This window comes from Lemur catta, chromosome 5, assembly GCF_020740605.2.
Source record: "Lemur catta isolate mLemCat1 chromosome 5, mLemCat1.pri, whole genome shotgun sequence".
Taxonomy (NCBI): domain Eukaryota; kingdom Metazoa; phylum Chordata; class Mammalia; order Primates; family Lemuridae; genus Lemur; species Lemur catta.
In genome coordinates, this window is record NC_059132.1 from 35,755,432 (window position 1) to 35,766,431 (window position 11,000).

Here is an 11,000-nt window from a genome sequence, read left to right on the forward strand (position 1 = left end):
TCCAGTGAGACCCACTGGGGGGCCCCTCGCCCTCCGACATGCAGCCCGACCCCCCCTGTTTCTGCCCCCTGCAGGCAGAGCTGCATGTCAGAGAAGGCTCCGGATGTTTCTTCCTCAACACGAGCACTGCAGACGTCGTCAAGTGGCCTCCCAGGAGGCCAGGGGAGTCGCCGCGGTGAGTTGGCTTTAGTTCCTCTCCCGGGCCACTGTGTGGTTAGTGGGTTGACTATTTGATAAGCTGGCACCTAATCACACCAGCTAGAATTAGCAGGGCCTTTAGATTCTCCACTTCATTCAGCAACTGTGGTCATCACCGTGCTGCCCCTGTGGGTTTTATTCCACATCCACACACTACTCATGCCATTAGTTACCTAATGGTTTCCTTCCAGTCACTCTTTTAATCAAGGCTAAAACATTGTTTCCTAAGCACCACTATAACCACAAAAAAATTGTTTTTAGAGGCTGCATCAGCTTTTTCTATTAAGATTTTTCCCATGTTTGTTTCCTGACCCTCTCCCTGTTCTCACACGTACTGACTTAGCTATGCCCGTGTGATGGAAGGATTCAACATTCTGCCTTTTCCAATGAGGTTATTCTAAGATTTTATATTTTTCCCTGCGGTGATACAGGCTAGGTGATAACTTTTATGCTGTCATTTGTACTGTAGCCGTTCTCTTTTTGTAGAGCATGTGAGTGGTTTAAGGCACTTTGTTTTTTAAAAAATATAGCAAAGAATAGGATAAAAAGACCAAAAACAAACACAGATGTCCTACGTGTCTGCACATCTGCATGAGGGATCACTAGGGAATCGTCAAAATTGAACTCACCTTTAAAGGAATCTCTTCCCACTGAATGTGCAGTGAAAGCACTCGGGTAAGTCACCAATGCCAAGGCTCAGCACTGACAGCCACCCCTATGATTTCAGTGTAAGTTACAGATGGGCACCAGGCTGCAGGACAATCTGAGGGACAGATTCTGTGCTGTACCGCAAAGTGCACGACCGTGCTTGATGAATTTTACATATGAAAGCACCATGTGTAACCATGATCCAGATCAAAATGTTGAGCATTTTCAGCGCCCCAGAATATCCTACTGTGATTCCTCCTAGCCTCAGCCTCCCCACACCCAAAAGTAATGATGGTGCTGATTTCCACCCTGGTGGATTAGCTGTGCCGGCTCCTGAACTCTGTGTCACTGGCACAACACAACATGTACCTTCTTGTGTCTTTTCTGTGTGAGACTCACCCGTGTTGTCACATGCAGCTGTAGTTTGTTCTATTTCCTGGCTGTGCAGTGTTCATTCCTTCTAAATGTTACCACTGATGTTTCCATTGGTTTGCTCTGGTGGTTACAAAGTGTCATTTTGTGGGCATGTGCACTTTTTTAAACAAACAGACTTTATTTCTTTAGAGCAGTTATACAGGTTCACAGCAAAATCGAGCTGTGTGAAGGTGCAGAGTTCCCATGTCCGCTCCCCCCACAAACACACATTTGTTCCACTCAGTGACCCTACACTGCCACGTCATTGTCAGCCACACTGACTCCTTTAGCATTAGGGAGGGCTCTGTCAAAAATCCCTGATGACTTTTCTTATTCTGAACTCTGCTGTGATCCCTGCTTTCTTTGATTATTGTTAGCATGATGTGTTCTTCTCCATCCATTTACTTTTCATCTGATGCGTTTTTGTATTTAAAGTGGGGTCCTGGTAGGCAACCTGCAGTCAGGGCTTGTTATTTGAGGCACTCTGACAACCTCTGCTATATTTTAACCATTGACATTTAAAGTAATTATTGATAGAGTCAGATTACTGTCTCCTACATTTCTTACTGTTTTCGATTCCTTGCCCTGGTTCTTTGTTCTTATTTCTGAATTCCCTTCCTTTTCGGCCTTTTGAAGTACTAATAATCATTTTTCTATGATTCTATTTTTTCTGTTTCTTAAATACTTCTTTTTAAAACTTTTTTTAGTGGTGGCTCTAGAGTTTGCAAGTAATCCAGATCAACTTTCAAATAACACTGTACCCCTTCATGGGTGGTACAAGTACCTTATAATAAAAAAAAATCTTATTTCTTTCTTCCTGTCCCTTGTATCATTGCTGTCATTCATTTCATATAGACATAAGCATAGAAACACACACACACACACACACATACACATCTACTTACAGTAAGTGTGTTGGTACTATCATTTTCAATAAACTTATTCATTAGATCAATTAAGAATAAGAAAAATAAAAGTTCATATTTTTCCTTTACTTATTCCTTCTCCAATGCTCTGCTTTTCTTTATATAGATCCCAGTCTCTGCCCTATGTAATGTTCCTTCTCTCTGAGGAATTTCTATTAATATTTCTTGCTAGGCAGGTCTACTGGCAACAAATTCCCTTGATTTTTGTTTGTCTGAGAAAGTCTTTGTTTCTTCTTCACCTTTTTAGGAGTGATTGTGCAGAGAATAAAGTTCTAGATTGGTGGCTGTTTTCTCTCAACACATCTGATATTTCACTCTACCCTCTTCTTCCTTGTGTGGTTTGTGAGGTGAATCTGACATAATTCTTATCCTTATTCTTCTATTGATAAGGGATCCCGCCCTACCATGGCTTCTTTCAAGATTTTGTTCTTTATCTTTGATTTTCTGCATTTTCAGTATGCTATGCCTGTGGGTATGTATCTGTGTGGGTTTTTTTGCTTTTTGTTTGCTTTTTCTTAACAATTATCCTGCTTGGTGTTCTCTGAGATTCCTAGATCTCTGGTTTGGTGTCTCACATTAATTTTGGAAATTCTCATACATTATTGCTTCCAGCATTTTTTCTGTTCCTTTCTTTCTTCTCTTTCTTGTATTCTCATTTTATGTCTGTTACACCTATTGTACATGACCCGCAGTTCCTGGATATTCTGTCCTATTTCTTCAGTCCTCTCTCCTCCTTCTCAGGGTTGGAAGTTTCTGCTGGAGAATCCTCAAGCCTAGAGAGTCTTCCTCATCTGTGTCCACTCTTGGAATGAGCCTGTCAAAGGCATCCTTCCTTTCTGTTGCCCTGTTTCCGATCTCTAGCATTTCTTTCTTATTCTTTTTATTAGTTGTGTCTTTCTTGCATTACACATCTGTTCCTGCACGCTGTTGGCCTTTTTCATTAGACCCCTTAGCATATCTATCCTAGTATATTTAAATTTCCATTCTGATCATTCCAGCATTCCTGCCGTATCTGAATCTGGACCTGATGCTTCATCTACCTTTTGAAACTGTGATTTGATTTTATTTTACTTTTGCCTCTTAGTATGCCTCATAAATTTTGTTGAAAGCTAGACATGATGTCCTGGGTAAAGGGAACCCCATTAAATGGGCCTTTAATGGTGTTACCATAAGTGTTGGGGGAGGGGAGGCATTCTTCAGTCCCACAGTAGGTCTAGGTCTCTTGGGGAGCCTGTGCCCTGAGCTGTGACCTTCCCGTGTGCTCTCAGTCTCCTCCCCCACCCGTTAGGTGGAACAGGATGGAAAGAGTGGCCGGAGTGGGGAATTCCTCTTCCCCTACGACACTCAGGCTCTGATAAAGCCCAGTGGGTCAGGCCCTGGTTAAATAGTTTCTCACGAGGGGCCTTGTTAAGAAGAACAGAGTGCTCTGGCCTATTTCCCAGCCCCCTGTGGGAGGCACCAGGGGGATTTTTCTCCAGTAGTCCCTATAAGAGCCTGCTAGGATTCCTGGAGGTAAAACTCATAAAAGTGTGGGGCCCCTCTGGGGCTCCTTGGAGCGTTTAACTCTCAGACTTGTCCACACGGAGCCCCCAGCAGTGTGTCAGCCGCAGGTTAGGTTTTCCTGAGCTGGTACTGGTTCCTGGGGAGGTTTCTGCTCTTTGCTCTGTTCTGGTAACTTGTGATCTCCGTATTTGCCTGTCTGTCTGTCTCTAGTTTGGAGGCAACACTTTGCCCTGTCACCTCACTTCTCTGCCAGACGTAGGAAGAGTTTTTGGTTTTTGTTAGTTCAGCTTTGCCTTATGGTTAGGACAGAGTGATGACTGCCAAGCTCCTTGGACTGGACACTGGAATGTGCACTTACTTTGTTACCTGGGGATGAGACTGTGGGATCAGGAGGTATATGCACATAATGGTAATACTGCCAAGGAATTTTCCAGAGTGCTTGTACCAATTCACATCAGTAGTGTGTAAGAGTTCCAGTTACTCCACAGCCTCACTAGCGCTTGGAACTGCTAACTTTTAATGTTTGCCGTTCTGTTGTATGTGTGGTGATATCTCGTTGTGTGTCTCCCTAACCATGTTGAGCACATTTTCATTTCTTGCTGTATTTAACTTAAGTCCCTTCACTTTGGATTTATTTCCTGAGAGTCTTCTTGCCGTCTGAGGTTAACCCTGGTGGTATTTAGCGTGCATTTCCCCTTTACCTCGTACCTGCTACCATTTGCCTGCTCTGCCCAGTGAATCCTGCCCTGGCTTCTGGGCACTTCAAGCCTCCCTGTGCTCCAACTACCTGTGAGAGTAATTAAGAAAGTACCAAATTCCAGCATTGTCTTCGTATATCTCACTCCGTCTCACCTCCCACTGAAGCTCCTTGGATTCCCATGTGAATAGACCCTTAGGAGCCCAGCTGGGTCTCTTCACAAGTCTGATTATGCCCAGGGCTCATGGTGACTTGAGCATCATCTGAAGCTGGGGCACTGCCGTGCTTTAGTAAGTCGAGGCACAATCAGAGTATTTCAAATTTTGATTCTGTGGATTTTTATTGAACAGAAAATACTAGAGATAGAACCTGACTCCTCTTTGTCATGGCTATCAGTTTCTTCTACGGGCCGGTCAGAATTTGCACTTCACAGATACCCCAAACCAGAATGTCACTATGGAGTGATGTCATCAGCACCTGACAAGGAGGGCTGCTGATTGTGAAGCCACAGGCTTGATTAATGCCTTTAGATGATAGAAGCTGCCATGTACCTTTGTGGTAATAAAAATATATGTCTTAACCCCAACAGAAACACTCAGCTCTACACAAAGTCATGGAAACGAAACAACCTGCTGCTGAAGGATTATTGCATCAAGGAGGAAATTAAGGTGGAAATCAAAACATTCTTTGAACTAAATGAAAAAAGGGACACAAGTTATCAAAATCAGTGGGACACAGCTGAAGCAGTCCTGAGGGGAAAACTTATACCCATAGCTGCCTACATCCAAAAGACAGAAAGATCATAGATCAACAATCTGATGAATCATCTCAAAGAACTGGAAAAGGATGAGCAAAACCATCCCAAAACCAGCAGAAGAACAGAAATACCCAAGATCAGAGCAGGACTACATGAAATCAATAATTAAAAACTACACAGAAGATTAATAAAACAAAAAGTTTGTTCTTTGAAAGAATAAACAAAATTGACATGCCTCTCACTGGATTAACCAGAAGCAGAAGAGAAAGGACTCTAATGAGCTCAATCAGGAATGAAAAAGGAGCAATTACAACTGATACCATGGAAATACAAAATATCATCTATGAATACTATAGACATCTCTACACACATAAACTTGAAAAGGTGGAAGATATTGACAAATTTTATGAAACAGCCTATTTAGGCTCAATCAGGAAGAAAGAGAGCTTCTGAACAGACCAATATCAAGCATCAAAACTGAAACTGCAATCATAAATCTTCCTTAAAAAAAGTGCCGGACCAGATGGTTTCCCACCTGAATATGACCGGGCCTACAAAGAAGAACAGCTCCTGTCATGCAGAAATTATTCCACAGCATTGAGAAGGAAGCAATCCTCCCCAAATGTTTTACAAAGCCAGCATCACTCTGTTATCAAAACCAGGAAAGGACTCAATGAAAAAAGAAAACCACAGACCAATATCTGTTATGAACATAGATGCAAAAATGCTCGATGAAATCCCAGCAAACTGAATTCAAATGCTTGCTTGAAGCTCTGGCTCAGGGTGGGGGGCAAGGGCAATATATATAACCTAAACATATGTACCCCCATAATATGCTGAAATAAAAAAAATTAATAATTACGACCAAGTGGGCTTCATCCCAGAGTTGCAGGGATGGTTCAACATTTGCAAATCTATCAATGTAATTCACCGCATAAATAGAAATAAGTGTGTCTGCAGGAGCATGAGTGGACCTGGAAGGTCCTCTGAAACCAGGTCACACTGAAGGGCCCAGAGCCTCTTACAGCAGAGGGAGAAGAGGTTTCAAGTCCAGACTTCAAGTTCTAGCTCTGCCATCTCCTGGCGGGTGTCCCTGAGGACATCGGTCAGCGTCCCTGAGCCAGGTTCTTCAACAAGAAAAGAAGAGACTGAGAACAACCACAGAAACCATCTCAGAGCTGCTGTGTGGCTACCTGAGGCAGAGGATGTGAGGAACTGGGCTCACCAGAAAGCCAATTGGCTTGGGGACCCAGAGAGTGAAGCTGGGTCTCCCCAGCTAGTCCTACGGTCAACTCCCAACTCAGACCATGCAACTACGGAGTGGATTTCCCATAAGGTAGTGAGCTCCTTAGCACCAGAGGTATTCAAGGCAGATTTAGACCTGCATCCTCCAAACCAGGAGCTACCGGCCAGATGACTGCTTGAAATGTCGCTAATCTGAACTGTGATGTGCTGTAAGTGTAAAACAAGCACCAGATTTCAAAGACTTACTACACAAAAGAAATGTAAAATATCTCAGTATTTTATATAGATTACATATTGAAATGATACTATTTGGCATAAATTAGGTTAAATAAAATATCTTATTAAATTTAATGTCATCTCTTTTTCTCATTTTGAAGGGACAACTGGGAAATGTTATGTGACATGTGTGGCTTGTGTCATAGAACATTTCAGCGGGACGGCGCTGGTGGAAACCCCGGGTGCTCCGAGTGTGGTTCCTGGAGCGGCGGCGTCCGCATCACCTGGGAACTGACCGGAAATGCAGAGTCTCAGGGGCCGCCTGGGCCCCACGCACGGACTTGGAAGCTGCATTTCCACATGCTCCCCACGTGACTCATGTGCACACTGAAGTTTGAGCAGCCTGCAGAGGCCTGGACTGGAGGTCTCTGAGGGGGTCCCATCTTCAGGCAGCGGGGGTGGAAACACCTGGTCTGAAGCCCCGCCCATACCTTGGGAAATATTAAGTAATTTATGCCTTTGTCCCTTAGTCACACACTCAGCCTGGGGTGTACTTTAAACCCAGTTCTGTCACCAGGAAGCAGCCACACACTGTAAAGAGAAGAGGGCAGCTTTGCAAGGGATCGGCTGTCTTGCTTAGAAGTGAGCACTCTCACAGAATACACCGACAGCTGCCCCGCAGCCTTTTAAGGGCTGGGAAACAATCTCAGAAAACAACTGAAAAATAGGTCTGTGTGTTTAAAACCAAAAACAAAACACAAAATTTAACCAATTCCCTGCCCCCCAATTCCTTCTTCCTTTTCTCTCTGAAAACTTGGCCAGCGAGCATTAGTGGCAGTAAATATAGAAAGGGTGGCAAGTAAACCACTCAGAGGTGCCACAGGTTGCCCAGCGCCTGTGTTATGGTTGAGTCGTAAACCGCGGGGAGCTGGGAGCTGTGAACAAAATGCTGACGGCCTCCCAGCTGTGAAGCAGCCAGGAGGGACCAGGGCCAGGAACGCATCCCCATCCAGGGGGTGAGGGAGCTGGTGCCTTTCCAAAGGCAGATCAGCCCAGGTTCAATGTCCTCCATCGCCGTGCAGGACACACCCAAACCCCAACTCCCCTCTCCCCAGCACACCTGTCTTTGACCTCGTCTCCTCCCTGAGAGCCGCACTGGCCTCTTTGCCTCCGGGCTCTTGAACTAGCTATTCCCTCCGACTCAAATGCAGTTCCCCAGATGGTCACTTCCTCACTGCCTGTTCACAACTCACCTTCTCAGAGAGGCCTCTCCTGACCACCCAAACTAAAATGCCTCCTTCTGCCATCTCTGCCCTCTCATCTGGCTTTATTTGTTCTTTCCTAGCATTTATTACTCTAGGACAAGGGATTCTACATACATTCTATTATTTTTTTGTCATGTGCCTTCCCCTGGAATGTCAGATCCATAAAGGCAAGTACCATGTCTAATCCCAGAACCGAAAACAGTACCACACATATTAGGTGCTTAATATTTGTTGAATGAATGAATGCGTGGATTTCCAACCCTTTCTTTGAGCAGGTGTGGTGATCTCACTGGGAAAGTGTCCAAATTTCTAGCAATGATTTCAGCTTTTCACTCATCCATTCACCCATTTTTCCAACTATTCATCCATTCATCTATCCATCCAACTAGCCAAGCGTCCATCCAAACAGCTGCTAATATCTATTCACCTAACCATTAGTCCATCCACCCATCCATCTATCCATCCCTATAACCATTCATTCAACCATCCTTCCTAATACTATCTACCTCTCTATACTTCCAATATCTACCCAGCACCCATCCGTCCTACCACTCGCCATCCACGCATCCAAACCAACCCCCCAGTTCTTAGACCTTCTATTCTGGGGCCCACAGTCCCTACACTGTCTTCTACCAAATCCAGGTCATGTCGCCATGTTTGCGCGCAGTGATTCACTCTTCTCCCTCCGTCACCAGAATGTGAGCCCCTCACAAGCAGAAACCGTGTCTTATCTATCTCTGATTTCCACGCCTACAACAGCTGACATACAGCAGGTGTCAGCACCTGTCTGCTGAATGAGTGTGTTTCTCCTTTCCCTTGTTTACTTCAGCATTTCCTCCTAGATGGCTATGGTGCCATTTCTTGGTCTCTAAAATCTTGCACCCAACACGAAGAAGACACGATAAATATTTAATGAATGCATAGAAGAGAGGAAGGCTAGCAGGCATGTAGGCTCTTGGAGCCAGACCGCCTGGATTCATAGCCTGGCTCTCTACTGATTAGCTGTGTGACCTTGGGCAAGTCACTGAACCTCTCTGTGCCTTAGTTTCCTCATTTGTAAAAGGGACATAAAGTGCTTACCTCATTGTGTTCTTCTGAGAATCTTACGAATCAATATATATGAAGTACTTAGAATAGTGCCTAGAGTGAGACAAAAGCTACATAGAGGCTTTCAAATAAAATATGCGTTCACTGCTACGCACTGGAGCAGAGTTAGGAAGGTGGGAAGGAGCTTCCGTCTGAGGCTGTGCTGTCCCGCAGGAGGCCTTCTGCAGCCAGCGCTCTCACTTCTCCCAGCCACGCCGGGCTGACTTGGCAAACTACCAATAGCATGTCAGGTGGTCACGAGGGCTATGCAGAACAATAAAACATGGGCGGCAACAGGAAGTGGTGAGACCGGTGGGAGGGCAGCTTCTAATAGGGCCGTCGGGAAAGGCCTCCTTGAGAGGTGACATTTGGGCACAGACGTGAGGAGGTGAGGGGTGAATGCGAGGAGAGCATCCAGGCAGCGGGGACGGCAAGTGCAAAGGCCCTGAGGCAGGGACATAGCAGTGTGTGTGAGGAGCAGTGAGGAGGCCCCTGTGGGTGGGACAGTGAGCGAAGGGGAAGGAGAAGGGGCACAGGGCCCCAGCTCAGGCAGGGTCCTGTTGGCCACTTGGGCTTTACTCTGAGTGAGATGGGAGCCATTGGGAGGTTATGAGGAGAGGGGGATAAGAGGGAACTTACATTTGAAGAGACCACAGGGGGCCAAGCACAGAGGCTGCTGTGCTGCTGCAGGGAAAGGATGCTGGTGGATGGGACGCGGGTCAGGGCGTGGTTGTACCACTGCAGGGAAGAGAGGGTGGTGGCTGAAACCATGGGATTTGGGGTGCAGCTGGCAGAAGGGGGCCGATGCAGATAGACGTAGCTAGAACTGACATATTGGATGTGGGGTGTGAAAAAGGCAGAAAGGTCAAGGCCAAGGCCAAGGTTTTGACCTGCACAAGTGGAAGGATGGAGCCGCTATTTACTGAAGCAGGGGAGGGAGAGGAAGGCAGGAGCAAGTTTGTGGGGGGCAGATCGGGGGGGGGAGGTTGGGCTGGGTGAGTTTCACGGAGCAGCAGACCTGGGAGCAGGGAGGCGGGGGCAGCAGGTCTGGGCAGGAGCCTGGACTTTATGGACAGCTTTACAGGTCGTGGGCTGTGGTGTGCACTTGGGGACGTGTGGTGTGGGGCTGGAAGGGACAAGGGCAGGGTCCTCTCTGGAGGTGGCTGCTCAGACGTGACTGAGAGGCCCAGATGAACATTACCTGTCTCAGAGGAGGACAAGTGTGGTCCCCTGTGACCCACCCTGTTCAGTGAGGTGACAAATCTCAATGACCGCCTGGACAGCTCCGTCTCCCTAAGTCCTTCTAGCTTGCTACGTGGCCAGTACATGGAAGGAATGGAGTTTTAGGGCTAGAATGACCCTCAGGACTAGAATGTAGGGATTCAAACTTGGTGGCTACTGCTAATAGTGTTCACACCAGCACTGCTGTTTTCCCAGCACTCGTCACGCGTGAGAACACAGGAGGAAGCGCTCTTGGTCCTTGTCTCATCTAAGCTGCACAGCAGCTCTGAGAAGTCAAGTTCTCATCGCCTTTTTTCCAAGCAGGCAACTGAGGCTCAGAGAGGGGTGACTGCCCGCGGGCACACAGCAGATAGCTGCGCAGTCAGGGTCTGTGACCAAGTGCTCTCTGTGCCCACGACATTTCCACTTCCCAGCATGGTCTGTCCGGGAGCCCCCGACCTGCCTGCCGTCCAGCCCAGGGGAGAGCGACTCCCTGCAAAGCCCCCCTCCCGGCGGCTTGAGTGGGACCCAGCCAGAGCCTCAGCTGCCTCACCTGCAAGATGGGCACAGTGTCACCACTCACCTGGAGGACAGGTTGGGCCTTGGCCAAGCAAAACTGTTCATAAAAGGTCTTGCAAGTTATAAAGTGTTTTACAAATGTCATGTTACAATCAGTATTATTTCAAAATACTACCAGTCCTCTCAGGTCAAAAAGTACACACATGTACACACACGTACACACACGTACACACACACGTACACACACGTACACAGGTGAGGGCTCAGAACAGGCTGCACAGAGGACAGGCAGAGCTTGGGTTGCG

General features: G+C 46.6%; 1 long non-coding RNA gene across 1 annotated transcript; it reads left to right on the plus strand.

The window, feature by feature from the left end:
• The first annotated feature begins 81 nt into the window (after window positions 1-81).
• On the plus strand, window positions 82-7,484 carry LOC123638138. Its single transcript, XR_006735193.1, has 2 exons — window positions 82-175; window positions 6,766-7,484. It is a non-coding gene; the product is annotated as an uncharacterized LOC123638138 (long non-coding RNA).
• The last annotated feature ends 3,516 nt before the right edge of the window (window positions 7,485-11,000 follow it).